General features: G+C 41.6%; 1 long non-coding RNA gene across 2 annotated transcripts in view; it reads right to left on the bottom strand.

Moving 5' to 3' along the window:
- Window positions 1-18442, bottom strand: part of LOC149467311 (uncharacterized) — a 39852-nt gene that overhangs the window by 10713 nt on the left and 10697 nt on the right. For both annotated transcript variants that reach the window (XR_016311968.1, XR_016311967.1), the window contains one exon: window positions 9526-9622. This is a non-coding gene — a long non-coding RNA (uncharacterized LOC149467311). The remainder of the gene's footprint in view (window positions 1-9525; window positions 9623-18442) is intronic.

The raw sequence follows: 18442 nt of genomic DNA on the forward strand, positions 1-18442 counted from the left end.
TTTATTTATTTTTAAATTTTTTTATATTTATTTTTATTTTATTTTATTTTTATTTTTATTTATTTTTATTTTTATTTATTATTTTTCATTATTTTTCATTTCTATTTATTTATATTTTTTTTATTCATTTTTTTATTTATTTATTTTTATTATTATTTTTATTTATATTTTTTATTTTTATTTTTATTTTCATTTTTAATTTTATTTTTATTTATATCTATTTTTATTTTTATATTTCATTTTTTATTTTGCAATCTGTTTTTAGATAGATATACATTTGTTAATATGAATTATATTAAACTATAAAGATATTGTTTTTAATTGAATTGTTTATATCAATTGTTAGAATTCATGATGTTGTTATGTGGATTGGCATTTTGTAAAGGTCTCTCACGTCTTGGAGTGGGAGGAGCAGCCTCTGAAATTATCCTGGGAGGTGGTCTGACCAATCAAATCGGAGGGGAGGGTATTTTATTGATATTTAAGTGAGTGAGGACGGGAGATGGGTGTCTTGATAACGCCCTATGGGAGGGGCAAAACGCGTTGACGCATTTCCGGTCCACACTTCATGCGCCTGACGTCATTTCCGGTGAGTGGAGCGCACGCTGAGCGGTGCGTTCCAGCGGCCATCTTGTTTCACTGTTTGGTTTAAGAGGAGTCCTGTCTTTGTTCCACTGTGGATGTGAGAGTCCTGGAAGGAAAAGTTTGTATATCTGCTGGAACTGAAGCCTTTTATACATAATAAACATGCCTTTAGCAAGTGTTTAACATGTGAGTGGCCTTAATCTCCATTTGGAAAAAGTTACTATTGTGTGACAATATTATGCTATGTGAGTTTTTTTTTTCTTTTGGTTGGATGGTGGAGTCTATTCGGAGGGTGAAGATTTTCCCTAGCGTGGCAACAAAGAGGGTTTAGGATCCCTAAAAATTCCTTAAAGGTCCTTTACTCACCAAGTTCTGGTGAGTGTATTCGATGTTGGTTTGTGCACTGGTGGAAGGTGAAAGTATTTTCTGAAGAAAAGAAGTTGGCACTTTTATTTCTACAATTTAATTATGTTTTCAGCACATGGACTTTTGGGTGTTTTTGTTTAAGATTAAGGGCAAACACGAATAATTTATGCACCTATTTTATATGATTTATTATATTGATTAATTATCTAAATTTGCGCTGTTTATTTATATTTATATTGTTTGTGTTTTCACGATTGGCACAGCAGCATTTTTAGAGTGTTATTTGGAAAGTTTTGGCGCAGGAATAAGTTTTCTTGTATAATCCCTCCATTGGCTGATGTATATCTCTGGGATCCCCGTCCTGCTGTCCTGGGAACATGACATCTAGTGGCGAGAGATAAGATGACATCATCCTCTTCAGTGGCTTCCTTTCAGAGTACCAGGAGTAGGTCTTAATTACTCCATGCTCCATGTGCTGAGACATCTGGTTAGTGCAAGCTATTCTCAGTTTTTTTCACCACAAGAGTCACGAACTTCCCTCGGGTTATTGTTCTTGTTGGCGCCGGGGAGTGTCTATGTGCCCTCCTTGAGTGGAAGACTCTTCCCGAGTTGTTTTCTCCAGGCAGATCCATTCCATTGCAGGGCTACAGCTATTACTGGTACGCAGTTTGATTTGCTTATGCTATGTTATTTTATTTTGTATGCTACTACTGGTTCTATGGGACAAGAAGATTCTTTCTTCAGTCCGAATGTCTTCTCTTTTTTCTCCCTCTTTTTCTTTTCTCTCCTCCCCCCCCGCCCCTTTTTTTTTAATTTCCTCTCTCCAGGGTCAGCTGCCAGCACATGTAGATTCGTTGGGCCATTTTCTTGCCCAAGGGGGTGAGTCCCAGCTTCTATAGGTACTTAATTGTCGATTATGTCGTCTCGACACCCTACCAGAGGAACTATTCGTCTACTCTCCCACAATGGTTCAGGGGCTCAATTCCCCCTCTAAACGTATAAAAGCCTTTAATGCATACCGCTCTTTTGGGGCGGATATAGTTGCTTTACAGGAGACCCATTTTCCCTCCTCCTTCTCACCACGATATGTTCATAAAGATTACCCTGTTTGTTATTTTGCTAGTGCTACAGAGAGGAAGCGGCGGGTTGCCCTTTGCTTGTCTCGCCGTCTGTCGTTCATCGAATCTAAAGTCATCCGGGGCAGAGAGGGACGGTATCTTCTGGTGAAGGGCCACTTGGGGGGTCATTTAGTTACTTTGGTAATCTACTGCACCCCGAATACCAATCAGGTTGAATTTTTTCAGTCATTGCTGAGCTCTATGACTAAGGAATTTGAGGGGGATGTTATCCTGGCCGGGGACTCTAATTTGGCATTGGATCAGATTTTGGACCACTCCCAAACCGCTGTGCTTCAGCCCCCTCCTAGACAGAGCCATAAGTTTGCCCAGCTATTGTTTCGTTATGATCTGGTTGAAGCTTGGAGGGAAGCTAACCCAACTTCTCAGGATTACTCCCAATATTCTAGGACCTATAACTGTTATTCTCGTATTGACCATATATTTCTTCATACGCACTACCCGTACGTTGGCTCCTCGACATTCCCAAACGGCTCTTCCTAAACTTAGATTGACTGATGGAACGTTGTCCCAAGATCCTGGTAAGATCCTCCAAAAATTTCATTCTTTTTACACTGAACTTTATAGCTGATCACCAGGGATTACTTCCTCGCCTTTTGATGTGTTTTTGAGCTCTGTTTCTCTCCCCTCTCTTCAGGAAACCCATAGGGAATCTATGGAACGGCCTATTTCTTATGAAATATCTTGCCTCTCATAAAGCCCCTGGGCCTGATGGTCTTCCTCATCAATACTATAAAGTTTTTCCTGACATCTTGATTCCCCATTAGGCTCTTTATTTTAACTATTTACGAGAGGGGGGACTGGTGCTCCCTGACGAAAACAGGGCATTTATCGGTGTCCTCAAGGATGCGTCTATAGTTTCTAATTATCGGCCTATCTCCCTAATTAATTGCGATTTTAAGATTCTCACTAAAATCTTGGCCTTGCGTCTCCATAAATTCCTGGCCCTGTATATTCATGATGATCAGTCCGGATTCATAAGCGGTCGACAGACTTCAGACCAAATTCTTCGGACTTTGGCCCTGCTGTCGGCCGTGCAATCCAACTGGGACAAATCCTCACAGAGAGAAATTCTATTGTTATCCTTGGATATTCATAAAGCATCTGACAGTCTATCCTGGGATTATTTATTCCAGATGTTGGATAGGTTTGGTTTTGGCCCTTATTTTATCGGAGTGTCTCCTCACATGGACTGATCCCATCGGAGTGCCCCCTCACATGGACTGATCCCATCGGAGTGTCCCCTCACATGGACTGATCCCATCGGAGTGTCCCCTCACATGGACTGATCCCATCGGAGTGCCCCCTAACATGGACTGATCCCATCGGAATGTCCCGTTACATGGACTGATCCCATCAGAGTGCCCCCTTACATGGACTGATCTCATCAGAGTGTCCCCTCACATGGACTGATCCCATCGGAGTGTCCCCTCACATGGACTGATCCCATCGGAGTGCCTTCTTACATGGACTGTTCCCATCGGAGTGTCCCCTTACATGGACTGATCCCATCGGAGTGCCCCCTTACATGGACTGATCCCATCGGAGTGTCCCCTTACATGGACTGATCCCATCGGAGTGTCCCCTTTACATGGACTGATACCATCGGAGTGTCCCCTTACATGGACTGATCCCATCGGAGTGTCCCCTTACATGGACTGATCCCATCAGAGTGTCCCCTTACATGGACTGATCCCATCAGAGTGTCCCCTTACATGGACTGATCCCATCAGAGTGTCCCCTTACATGGACTGATCCCATCAGAGTGCCCCCTTACATGGACTGATCCCATCGGAATGTACTCTCACATGGACTGATCCCATCGGAGTGCCCCCTCACATGGACTGATCCCATCGGAGTGTCCTCCCACATGGACTGATCCCATCGGAGTGCCCCCTCACATGGACTGATCCCATCGGAGTGTCCCCTCACATGGACTGATCCCATCGGAGTGTCCCCTCACATGGACTGATCCCATCGGAGTGTCCTCTCACATGGACTGATCCCATCGGAGTGTCCTCTCACATGGACTGATCCCATCGGAGTGCCCCCTCACATGGATTGATCCCTTCGGAGTGCCCCCTTACATGGACTGATCCCATCGGAGTGCCCCCTCTGTAACACTAAACTGATGACCTGTAGAGGTTTCTTCATGAAATTTTGCATTTCCTAGACCTTTGTGGTAATATTGTGCGACATAACAAATTGGAACTACCCCTATTTCATTCTTTAGGGTGTCTGCTTTCAAAAAATGTATAATGTTTGGGGGTTTTGTGTAATCTTCAGGCCTAAAATGATTTTGTAAACGTGTGCAAAAATATGCAAAAACGGTTCTGGCAGTGAAAGGGCTAAAATTGTTCAGAATAGCTTGCAGTCTGCCCAAAGACCAAACATCTAAATAGTAAGATCTTTTTTTTTTTAAACAAGAGTTTTAGATTTGCTTTGTAATTGGGAACCCATAGTAAACATATAGTGGGGGTTTCACAAATTTGACTGCAAATGTAGAACATGCTGCAGATAAGTAAATTACACATTTTAGACCAATTTTAAGTATATAGGAGACATAAACAGATGAGTAAAGCCTGTAGAAATGACTGAAGATGCCATAACCCATAAGGTCAGTCCACCCAAGGGTGATATTGTTGTTGTGGGTTGAGCCTTGTTGCATGAATCAGCCCCTGGCCTCGTATATTTATTTTATGGGTGTTCCTGCTCCTTCTGTTACATTTCCCATAGTATAAAATAGAAAAGTGGAGACCCCTCATAATGGGCACTGCAGGGGTATAGACCCAGGACTTCAGAGGTCTCATCTTTAGAGCCCTTAAAGTAGAAATAAAGGCAAAGCTTTTTTTTTTTAATTTCCAATAGGGTAAAGGAGGGTTTAACACTTGTCAGTTTTATTTTGGTCATCTGTGTCCCATTGGGGAGATTTCCTTTCATTTCCTATCCCATGGCCAAAAAAGGAAGTGAAAGGAAACCCATCCAAAGTGAAGGAATCCCTGGCTGTCATCAAAACTAGTGCCCCCTTGGAAGATTTCCTCTCTATTCCTGTTCTGGTCACAAAACTAAATTTGTGATTTTCTTTTACTTTCGGTGATAATAGTAAACCGGGCAAATAGAGAGGGTAAATCTCCCTAAAGGGGACACCAGGGGTGGACTGACAACTCATGGTGTCCCCGGGCAATAGGGGATCATGGGGCCCCTGTGTCCTTGCCCAAACTCAAAAAAGCCTATGAAAAAGGTACCAGAGGCATCTCAGGGGGCCCCCTACTGACCCCGGGCCCTCTGGCAGTGCCCGAGTTTCCAAATGGTCAGTCTGCCCATGGGGGACACAGAGAGCAATAAAAACCTGACAGGTGTTCTAAACCCTCTCCACTCAATTCAAAACTACAAAGTTTTGCCTGTAGGTATACTTTAAGAGATACACAGAACCGCCAGGTGATCTCTCTTTAGTATAAACCCAAACTTTACGGATGGACCGATCTTTCAATAACACATGTGAATAAATAGGATCGATAATAATAAATAAAGCTTTAGACTTCGTTCACACAGGCGTACTGCCGCTTTTAGCCACAGGTGTTCATGCATCTCCATGCCGGCAGTCCCATTCATGTCAATTGGGACACAGAGCTGCATGGACACAGCCACTGCTCTCATTCTGACAGCTGTGTGGGTGTACAGCCCCAAACGCACACTTCTGCATTTCGGACTGCACCCCCGCATCTGCATGGCACCCACCTGAACACCTGGGCATCCCCCTGTGGTCCTACATGGCCCTCTCACAGGTATACACTGCAGCACACCCATGTGATCGAGGCATAGAAAGTAAAAAGATTTTTTGTTACAACATCCAAGTGAAAGATAGAACACCAACAGGTCAGAAAAAGAATTGACAAAGTCAAAAACAGAATCACCGAGTTGGAAAAAGGATCACCCGCTTGTGTCAGTGTTTTGTTAAATCAATCTTTGCTTTAACCACTTGCCTTCCGGAAGATTTACCCCCCTTCCTAAGCAGGCCATTTTTTACGATACAGCGCCGTGTTATTTTAACTGGCAATTGTGCAGTCATAAATATAAAGGGTAGGTAAGTGAGCGCAAACAGGTCAGGTGAGCAGCTAACATACAGGGTAAACCTCAAAACCTTGGAATAAAGACTTATAAATGGGGTATGTAGCGCTAGATAACAGATGACAGGCACAGTGGCTGTTACAGTATGAAGTAACCATACAGTAGTTCATATACTGATTCATATATCACTGTCAGAAGCACAACGGAGATGATCCAATGCTACTCCATGCTTATGCAAGGTGGCGTTCTTGGATTTGAAAGCCTGAGAGGGCCTGGATAGCGTTGTACCTGTGACCCAGATGTTCGGATATGACCAGAGGGTGCCCAGGCTATTGACCAGACCATGATGCCCGGTTGCTGTTGAATTGCATACAATGCGCATATTATGTGCACTTGTGGTAAGCGCACAATCTCACTATTTTCCTTTATCTCACCTAATGTGATCTGGAGTAGCATTGGATCATCTCCGTTGTGCTTCTGACAGTGATATATGAATCAGTATATGAACTACTGTATGGTTACTTCATACTGTAACAGCCACTGTGCCTGTCATCTGTTATCTAGCGTTACATACCCCATTTATAAGTAATTGTGCAGTCATGCAACGCTGAACATAAATGAAATTTATGTCATTTTGTTTCCCCACAAATAGGTATTTGATCACCTCTGTGGTTTTTATATTTTATGCTATAAAGAAAACAAAATACCGACAATTTTGAAAAAGCAAAACAACAATATTTTTGACTTTTTGCTATAAAACATATTAATTACAAAAAAATAAATACATTTCATCATAAATTTAGGCAAAAATGTATTCTGCTAAATGTCTTGCTAAAAAAAAATCCCAATAAGTGTATATTAATTGGTTTACGTGAAAGTTATAGCATCTACAAAATGGCGGCACATACGTATAATGAATTTTTTTTATATATATACTAGTAATGGCGGTGATCAGCGACTTATAGCGGAACTGTGGGACTGCAGTGGGCAATCTAACACTGGGGGAGACTAACTGCCACTGACCAGTGACACTAATACAGTGATCAGGGCTAATCAAAAGCACTGACACTGTACTAATGACACTGGGCAGGAAGGGGTTAACATCTGGGGCGATCAAAGGGTTAACTGTGGGTTAGGGGGTGATTTTTTTGTGTACTGTGTTGTGTTTTACTAAGCAAAGCTGCTGCTTTCTAGATCTCTGCTGTGCAGCATGTCAATGCTGACAGGAGAGAGATCTGTGTTGTTTACACACAGGTCTCTCCCCTCTCAGCTTTGCAGATGATCACCTAGTCCTGGCCAAAAATCACCAGCCAGGACCTGGTGATTGACATCCTCAGGAGCAAATAGCAGAACGGGTAGGGCACCGCACACGAAAACCCCCTACCTGGAACTACAAAATCACATATATTTACATGATTTTGCAAAGCTGCCCTGAGAAGTATATCTGCTATGGGGCGGCAGGCAAGCGGTTAATTAAAGCCATTAGTCTGTTGGGATAGGTCTCCACTAACTTTGCACATCTAGACTTGGCAATATTTGCCCGCTCTTCTTTGCAGAACTGCTCAAGTTCACTTTAATTTGATTGTGACTGTTTGTGGACTGCAGTCTTAAATCATTCCACAGAGTTTCAAAGGGGTTTAAGTCTGGGCTCTGACTAGGCCATGCAAGGACGTTCACCTTTTTCTCCTCCAACCACTGTATGGCCATTTTTGCTGTGTGCTTTGGGTCATTATCATGTTGGAAGGTAAACCTTCTCACTGACAACTTTCTGGCAGAAGGCAGCACATTTTCCTCAAGAATTTGATGGTTTTTCACCCCATCCATCTTTCCTTCTATCCTGACAAGTGCTCCAATCCCTGCTGCACAGAAGCCCCCCAGAACAGGATATTACCACCTCCATGCTTTACTGTAGGAACGGTAGTATTTGGATGGTGAGATGTATTGGATTTCCGTCAGACACATTTTATCCTTCTAGTCAAGTAAAAACTGAGGCAAAGGCTCTGCGGTGCCAGGTAGGGCTACACAGTGAAGATCCCGAAGTAGGGCTGAAGGAGGTTCACATTGGTAGCAAAACTGAGCATGTACCATAAATCATCCTCCCTTCACGTAACCTTTTGCCAACCATGTAGCCCATATCTGCAATAGCAAGAAAAAGTAGGCCTCAGCACCCCGCGTCGGCACATATACACCCACAACAGCAATTAGCAAGCTCACTGCACATTAACTGAGCCGTCAAAGACAGCTCTCAGTCACAGCTTTTGACAAGCAGCCTGTGGGATGGGTTCCCAATCATGTATCCACTGTGACAACCAACTTTAGTGGGCTCATGATAGTGAAGCTGTGCCACCTCCCAGCCATTAACCAAAAAGTGCCATTAACCACCTCCCATCCGGCTGTTGTATATAAACGGCCGGACAGTGGCAGTGCAGGGTCGGGTGGCCATTTATAAACAGCCTTCCTGCACCCTGCTTGTGCGCGCTCCCTGGGAGCACGCAGCACCGCAATCCGCCTCCGGACACAGTGAAACACCGATCGTCGGACAGGACCTCTGTGTGACGTCCCGATCATGTGATCACTGATTGGCCAATCAGTGATCACATGCAGAGTAGTAAGCAAGATGTCACTTTTGACATTGCTTACTACCTGTGAAATCTGTTAATGATCACAGAGATCACATGGTACAAGGCTATTCACAACAGCCTTGTACCCTGTGACAAGCTGTGACCAATCACAGCTCACACAGTAGTTCTCAATGGCTGCAAGAATGCAGCTAGTGAGAAGGAGAAATCATTGCTTTTACAGTCTTTATGGGTGTAAAAGCAATCAGTGTAAAAAAAAAAAAAAAATCTTCATCACCCCTCACATGTAGTACAGTGTCACCATGGTGACACTGTACTGCTAGGGTGACAATATGTAAAAAAAAAAAAATGTTTAAAACTTATAATTTTTGGTTATAAACTAATTTGGGTTATTTTATTTTACTAAAAAGATAACAGAATACATTTTGGCCAAGATTTATACTGAAATACTATTTATTTCCAAACTTTTATAAGAAAAACACTTTTTTTCTAAATTTTTGGACTTTTTCATTTACATAGCAAAAAAAATAAAAATCCCAGTGGTGAATAAATACCACCAAAATAAAGCTTTATCTGTCTAAAAAAAAATGCTAAAAAATTCATATGGGTACAGTGTTGCATGACTGCGCAATTGTCATTCAAACTGTGATAGCACTGAAAGCTGAAAATTGGCCTGGACAGGACGAGGGTAAAAAAGTGTCCGGACTGGAAGTGGGTAAGGGAGTTCAAGTTCTCCTTTAGGCATGCATGATGACGTGGATCATATTTAAACATCAGAAATCACAATTTACCTTGTGCTCACTCTTCTGGCCAACAGGACGTTTCAACCATTCACTTTCATCCCCCATGTTGATTTCCCTTTCTCTGTTTAGGTGCTAAAGTGGTGAGCTAGAAAAACAAGATAAATAGCAGGTGAATGTGTTATTACAGATGTGGATCTCCAAGATAAAATGAATGATCAAAAAAGTGAAAAAAAAAACAAGGAGAAAATCATTAGAGGCACAAATAGTCAGCAGATCTTCACCCAACCCAGCTTTACATCTATATCAATGTCCCAACCACTCCAGACTCTGGCTGAAAGTTTTCAGAGAAGGAAATCCATTCATGCATTCAATTCCAAAGTAAGCGACTGCCTTTATTCTGAATGTCCTGTTTTAGGATAGGGAGGGGTAACATTCACAAGTCTTACACCAATAGAACATATCCAAAACATCCAACTACCATTAAAAACATTGTTGCAAATTTTATTTCGGGGATAGTACAATTTTTTAAAATATATTTTTATAAACACACACACGTACACATACACTTATTTACACACACTGCTGTGCAAACATTTTAGGCCGGTGTAAAAAATGCTGTAAATTAAATATGTAAGCCCAACATTGCATACTCCTGACATACAACTGTTGTACCACGTGCTTGTACCAAAAAAAAAAAAGTATCCTGTTCTCCTTGAATTGCTTGCTTTGTGTGAAATTGTTGGTGTTCCTGCCAGTTCCTGTGCTTTCCTATTAAAAACTGACCACACCAGGCATGAGAGCACAGTGTGGCCAGTTTTCTGGTTCTGCTGACAACTCAGCCTGTTCTCCTCCATGGATTAAACTGTGCTGACATGCTTCCTTCACAGTCTTTCACTGGGAAGACCAGTGTGCTGCTGTTTCTCCTCCCTGAGTTCCATATGAAGCTGAGAACAGAAGATATATTTTCACTTTTTCTATATGTATTGTGTCAGTGTGACGATCTGTCACCCAGGATTCTCAACTAGGCAGGTTGAGGGGCTCCAGGGTAAGTGTTTGATACGGAGGAAAGTGGCTTTTCACTTTCCTCCTTTGTTTGTAAGGTCTGTTTTGGGATCGGGAGCCTGGAGATTTCAAAGAGATCTGGGAGGGATGAAATCTCCAATCCTGGGACCAGGTTTTGGGATAGGCCAGGAGACTGATTGCACAGGTGTGTGCAGGCCTTTAGAGAGAGTCAGGACCAGGGTTCTGGGCTCCACCCCGGCAGCTAGGAGTCAGCAGGGATCCACCCCGGCAGCTAGGAGTCAGCAGGGCTCCACCCCAGCAGATAGGAGTCAGATGGGAGGTCTCTGCCTTGGAGTCAGGTGGAAGCCAGACTAGCTGTGTGCTAGTGGCTATAATTTGGGAAGAGTCTACAGGAGACTGACATTGAACTGTGTGTAAGCCAGGAGGCTGATTTTGTTGGTGGATACCCCTGCGTGGGAAGCATTATGTTTGAACTTTCATTTAAATAAAAGTGGGCTAAAAAGGCCCTTGAAAAAGGAAGCGAGTAGCTGTTTGCGTTTAAAAGCTCTACCACGTTGAAGCGAGTTCCCACAGTATACATAAATGTTTTGCCTTTCATTTCTATTTCAAACTGAATGGGCTGTTTTACAAGATGAGGGTTTACTTATACTATGGATTCTTTCAGGCATAGAAGTGTTAATAGTTTATTTTTATCAAATAACAAAATGGAAGGTAAATGAACCAAAGAGAAATCCAAATTAAATCAATATTTGGTGTGACCATCCTTTGCCTTCAAAACAGCATCAATTCTAGGTACACTTGTACAGTTTTTGAAGGAACTCGGCAGGTAGGTTGTTCCAAACAGATTGGAGAACTAACCACATATCTTCTGTGGATGTAGGCTGCCCTTTATCCTTCTGACTCTTCATGTAATCCCAAACAGACTTGATGAGGTTGAGATCAGGGCTCTGTGGGGGCCAAACCATCACTTCCAGGACTCCTTGTTCTTCTTTACAGTAAAGATGGTTATAATGACATTGGATGTATGTTTGGGGTCATTGCCCTTCTGCAGAATAAATTTGGATATATATCCTGAAGTTTAGGCGCTAAGGCTGGGCAGTGAGGTATACATAGAATGATTGTCTAAAGTGGCTGCTAGTCCTCAGCTGCTTCGCATGAAAATCACCAAGAGTGGTGAAAAAAGCAAACATGAAACCAAATGTCCCAAAAGCGATTCGAGGAAAGTGACTTGTATAAAGGAGTCCCCATGTCAAATCAAAAATCAGAACAACAATTCGGTCACTGTGGCACTAAACGTTTATAACAAGGCACAAGCATATTTATGGCAGATAAAACACGTGCTCTCTTGCTTGATCAATGGTAATATACCAGTCAGAACAAGAGAGGATGAACTTCAATAAAAACAGCAACATTGCACATTAAAGGAAAGCCTTCCAGGGAGATAGAAGCTCACAGAGCTTCAGGAGTGTCAGCGGTGAGCCCATGTCAGCAAACAGGACTGTTTTATAACCACTAGTGACTCCGCTAGTAAGGATCCACCATCAATGGGTCCACTAGGATTCTGGGAGTCACTCGGTAACCTGCGTGGGCTCGGATGCGGTGCACCAGAAGTGACGTCAAAAAAGGAAGTTAACCGGATCCGGGGATCAAGGTGGAGCGCAAGCTGGACCAAACAAGATGGAGGCTTTCACTGTCACCATGACAACGCATTTCGAGCGTGGCCCTTTCCCTGCTCACAGTAACTGGTGACAGGGGTCTAAAAGACCCGACATCTCACCTGCCTGCAGTGAAACTAATAGAGTGTGAGTGCCCTCCATTCCTGTCTTCCCCAGCCATACTCACAGACAACTATCAGGAGCAGAAAAACACAAACTGGATCCCAGGAGGGAAATACACACTGCCAAGACAAGGCAACCAAATCATGAATCAGCCATATAGTAAGAGGCCCCTAATGCCCCTCCAACCCCCAGAAACACCAACATCTGTTACGGCATCATTAACCCTCTCACTGCCGAGGGGGGGGGTACACACCAGGAGCTGGGAGTGTGTTGTATGTAACAATGTATCACAAGTTGTCTGTCGGCTTGCTGCTGAAATAGACTCCTGATGTGTGAAGAAGCAGCACCTGTCACAAAGGCATTACATCACATAGGAGACGGTGTCCTCTCTGTGATATCAATAAAAAGTGTCAACAAATAAACGTACACCCAGGCACTTAAACCTCCAAAAGGTCGTCCCCCCCCCTATGTACATACCAACCTGAGCACACCGGTCATGGCACCCACATATGAAAACATTGCTGGTGCTACACGTGTTGTGCATTGCTGCACATGCCAGAGTGACAGCAATCATTTTAGGGCTGTTATACAGAGTTACTTCCAACCTAATGACCTGGAGGGGCTTTTAATGTGTCCCCTTGGAGAAAATATAGGGTGCTGAAGTACATGTCTGTATTATGGGCACGCTCAGTTTTAAAGCTTCACATATTGGGCATCTATTTACCTGGTGCAACTTCATCTTTTATATTTTACCAAACATTTGGGGAATATATTGTGTTTGTGTGCCCTAAAATGAACTCTAGTGACATTTTTTACTAAAAATTTGAGCTTGAAAAACCATTGCACACATATTATGTGACATAAATTGTCTAATTTTTGATATAATTTTTGATATTTGAATTGCCAGGGTCTCTGCTGCAAGAAAATATATCATGTTTGGGGGTTTTCTGTAATCTTCAGCAATCACCTTAAATTCATTTTTAAAATATGTGTAAAAAAACCCCTAAAAACGTCTCTGGCAGAAAAAGGGTTAAACGCGCCCAGTCTAAATGTATGGTGATATTAAAGTGTGTGTCTATAGAACAATATTTCTGGTAGTATTTGGGGTAAAATAAGGTTTATGTGTTAAACAAATGGGCTAACAGGTGAATTTCTAAGCATCAGGTCGGTTGAGGAGGGGGGGGGGGAGGGGGGGGGGAGATTTGAGTAAACAACCTCACACCAAAAGTGACAGTTGATCGCTGCTGATAGCTGTACTGCTGAGGACACAGACACCTGTAGCTCCAGGATTTCTGTGGATTTCTGTGGATTTCAGCAAGTTTTCAGCGTTTCTGCTTTTATGATGGCCAAAGACTTCGACTGGGGATCAGCGGACCCTCTTCTGCTTCTGGGATTCGCATCCTCGGACTGCACCGGGAAGGACAGAGAGGAGGACATCATGGCCGCTGTCACTTACCTGCAGGGAGGAAAGCCTGAGAAGACTGAGGCCCTGGGACAGCTTCTGGACATGGCTACTACCTGCACCATGGCTCCCATCTTCCACTATCCAGTGAGGTTCCCAAAGACATCTGGGAAGAGGGCTGAAGATGGAAAGGCCCTCAAGGTGAAGAGGAGGGACATCACCACCAGCTTGGCATCCCAGGAGCCTACAACCAGCACCCAGCGATGCTCTTCCCGAGCAAGCAAAGGGGCTAAATACAAAGAGCTGGTAGCTGAAGGTCTCCTGGATGCCCTGAATGCCAAAGAGCCCAAAAGAAAGGCAGCGTACAGCAAGCCTCAAGGAGCCAAAAGACCCAGGGCCGAATGAGGTAAGTAACATCAGGTAAGGGCCGAATGAGGTAAGTAACATCAGGCAATTATGGGTTTTTTATGTTTACAGCCCATCTCTCTTACCTCCCCCTAATTACTGGCTTAAAGGGGAAAAAAAGTCCATTTTTTAGCCATAGCTCTCTCTATACTGTGTGTTTCTGATTCTGACATCTTCCCTGTCTCCTGAATCTGTCCTTTTCTTCTCACTTTGTTTGGAAAAAAAAAAAAATTACAAAAAAAAAAAAAAAAAATACAAAAAAAAAAAAAAATAGATTTTAGTTTTTAACATAGATAAAATAGTGGTAAGTTAATGTAAGATATTATGGTGTGTTTCTGACTTCATGTAACATCCTCTTTAACCCTTGAACCTCTCCTTTTCTTCTCATTTCTGTTTAAAAAAGAAAATGTTATATATAATATTATATTTTATGTATACAAACTGCAAAACCCACCACCTGTCACCCACAGCTGGCAGTTGGATTACAAAAAATGGAGATCTGGATCAGAAAAAGTCACTTTTTTGGGTTATTGTATACATTTTTAAAACATCTTAACGTTAACATCTTACAAAAAAGGAGAGGATTGGCTGGCTATAGGGGTGGAGGAGGCCAGATTTTTTTATTTTTGTGACACTAAACAATATCCCTATTATTCAGAAAAAAAACCCAAACACATCCGCTAGTTACTGTTCCTGTAATCTATTTTTCTGGAAATAATTTCTTACTGTGTTTTTCTACTTCTTTGTAACATCCTCCATGAGATTCCACACCTTCCCTCCAACTTCTTTTTGAAAATAAAACTCCTTGTGACATCCTACATTAACTCCCAAACCTCTCCTTTTCCCCACTTCTCTTTGTTTGAAAACAGCAGTGAATATTAGTTGTAGCCATGTACACTGCTCTATACACACTGCACGCCCCATCACCCATCGCCCAGGGCCCATATCAGGAAGTTGGATCACAAATTAAAAAAAGTAAAAATGGAGATTTGGAGGGTCTGAGAGCACCAATGACTTTTTTTTGGCTTAAAAAACACATATTTGAATTGGATATATTTTTTAAACCAGAGTTTAGTGTCACTTCTTTAACATCTTACTAAAAAGGAGAGGATTGGTCGGCTGTAAGGGGAAGGAGGAGGCCGGATTTTTTCGTGACACTAAACAATATCCTTATCATTCAGAAAAAATCCAATACACATCCTCTAGTTCATAAAACACACAGTGCCGCGCTTTTAGTATGTGATAGCAAACAAATTATGTTATAATACAGTGAACATATGTGAATAAAAGTCTCCAAGTATAATTTTTTTCTTCAACTTGAAACAAACTTCACAATTTCATATCTTCATGCAATATCAATCCTCCACCACAAACGCCAGATGTGCCCTCAACAGGGTTTTTGATCTCACATATAGTTTGGTCAAAAAACGCATGTGTCCCTCGAGGTGGACATAAATGGTCAGATGTATCCTGAAAATGGAATCTTCCTCCAAAGATCACCGATCCCTTTAATCTTTCCTCCTCCATTCAGCATACATGATAAAAAAACGAGTAAAACACAATAGTGCGTTATCCTTTAAAACACATTACTTTACTAAAAGCATAAAAAGTGGCCAGTCACATAATACAGGTACTAGATCACACCAGATATATGCGCAATTAAAACCTGCAATACTCTTGTATGAGCAATCAAAGGAAACTCCACTCCTCAAATGTAACAATGTGGTTGTAACGATGAACAGCGAGCTTCATGACGTCACCAAGCCCCCCACTTCATCGTTACAACCACATTGTTACATTTCAGGAGTGGAGTTTCCTTTGATTGCTCATACAAGAGTATTACAGGTTTTAATTGCGCATATATCTGGTGCGATCTAGCACCTGTACCATGTGACTGGCCACTTTTTATGCTTTTAGTAAAGTAATGTGTTTTAAAGGATAACGCACTATTGTGTTTTAGTCGTTTTTTGACATGTATGCTAAATGGAAGAGGAAAGATCACCGATCCCTTTAATCTTTGGAGGAAGATACCTTTTTCAGGATACATCTGACCATTTATGTCCACCTCAAGGAACACAAGCGTTTTTTGAACAAACTATATGTGAGGTCAAAAACCCCTGGTGAGGGCACATCTGGAATTTGTGGTGGAGGATTTATATTGCATGAAGATATGAAATTGTGAAGTTTGTTTCAAGTTGAAGAAAAACTTTATACTTAGAGACTTTTTTCACATATGTTCACTGTTTTATAACATAATTTGTTTGCTCTCACATACTAAAAGAGAGCGCGGCACTGCGTGTTTTATGTATTAGAATCCACGCACATCATGAGTATGTGTTAGTGTGAGCTGCTTTCTGATATATAGTTTTGTATTTGACACAAGAAGGGAATATTTTTAGTAGCATTTGTGACTGTTTGAGAATTTGTTGTTTATAATTGTACACATCCACTAATTAATGGCCCTGTAATAAACTATTTTTCATTAAACAATTTATTACTGTGTCTTTCTGCTTCCTTGTAACATCCTTCATGAGCTCCCACACCTATGCTTTCCCCCCACTTGTTTGTTTGAAATGAGCACACTAGTTGTGATCATACGCCTGTTCTATGCACACTGGAGTGTCACTTTAACATCTTGCAAGAAAAGAACGTGATAGCCTGGCTATTAGGGGAGGAGGCCAGATATTTTTTTTTCTGAAACTAAATGATATCTTGATTTAACAAAAAAAAAAAAAACAATTATTTTTCAAGAAATTGTGTCTTACTGTGTATCATTGTGATATCCGCCATTGACTCCCAAATGTCTCCTATCCCCCTCACTTCTGTTTATTTGGAAAGAGCAGTGAATATAAGTTATGGCCATGTACACTGCTCTACATACACTGCACAGCCCACTCACAAAAAAAAAAAAAATTGGGATTTGAAGCAGTAAAAACGACTTTTTGGGTTAACAACACATTTTTTAAACCAAAGTTTAGTGTCACTTCTTTAACATCTAACAAAAAAGGAGAGGATTGGCTGGCTATAAGGGGAAGGAGGAGGCCAGATTTTTTTTGTGACACTAAACAATATCCTTATTCAGAAAAAAATCCAATACACATCAGCTAGTTAATGTAATAATCTATTTTTCATAAAATCATTTCTTACTGTGTTTTTCTGCTTCCTTGTAACATCCTTCATGAGCTATAACAATCAATAAGTGTAGCGCTCTGGTGAAAACTAACTGAATCTCAACATAAACAACATGTGACATAATGGTGTCAGGGTCCCTGAGGAAGTCACGTGAGAGGTGATGCAAGGCATAGGTGACGTCATTTTTGGCGCGGACGCCATCTTTGGACTCCCTAAAGAACCCATGCAAGTACACCCATACATCAGGTTCAAAATGCTGTATACAAGAAGATGTATCATGTGAGTGTCCTGTGTATATTATTTTAATTACTGTGTTAATAAATGATAAAACACTATGGAGGCTTTTCTCTTTGTGGACCATGTGGAAGATGATTTTTCTGAATAACAGCCATTTAGGATATTCCTAGAGGATACGCTTTAACCCAAGGGGGATCCAGGAGTGATCCATAAGGCATTTAGGCCCTTTTAGGGTTGCAGCAAGGAGGTGATGAGCCAATCTAGCTGTGTGTGGAGTCATCACCAGAGCCTACAAACGTACAAGATTCACCTGCATGATTGCATTTATTGTTGTGAACACTGGTGGCAAGTTTTGTTTATGAGATATTACTTTCAGTGATGTGTTCATTTATATTCACTTGCTGTATATATATATATATATTTTTTCTGATTTCAGCGGTTTATTTATGGTATGAATAAAGTGTGTTGACACAGAGCACTTGTTTTATAGGGTATATCCCTGTATTAGGGGGCTTAATATTAGTCATGTCCACCATATGCACAATATCGTGTGATGTTGCACTGTTTTAGCATTCATTCTCATTAAGATTCACGGTTTGTTCCACCATTATGTCACATGTTGTTTATGTTGAGATTTAGTTAGTTTTCACCAGAGCGCTACACTTATTGTTTGTTATATTTTGGTTTTTCACTTTCGGTAATAAGGTGCAGGTGTAGCAGCTTATTATTAGTTTAGTAGGATTGAGCGCAGGAGGTTTTCCCCAATCCTTCATGAGCTCCCACACCTATGCTTTTCCTCCTCACCTGTTTCTTTGAAACAAGCATGCGCACTAGTTGTGATCATACGCACTGTTCTATGCACACTGCAAATCCCACAGCCTATTTCAGCTTCTGGTGCAGGAAAAAAAGAGAAAATGCTGCATTTTGTTCTAAACAGAACCATACTGGAACATGGCAAACTGCATCAAAACTGCACCGCAACAGAGTG

The sequence above is a fragment of the Staurois parvus genome, unplaced genomic scaffold (genome assembly GCF_062004578.1).
Source record: "Staurois parvus isolate SC_StPar_1 unplaced genomic scaffold, SC_StPar_1.0 ptg000116l, whole genome shotgun sequence".
Classification (NCBI taxonomy): Eukaryota; Metazoa; Chordata; class Amphibia; order Anura; family Ranidae; genus Staurois; species Staurois parvus.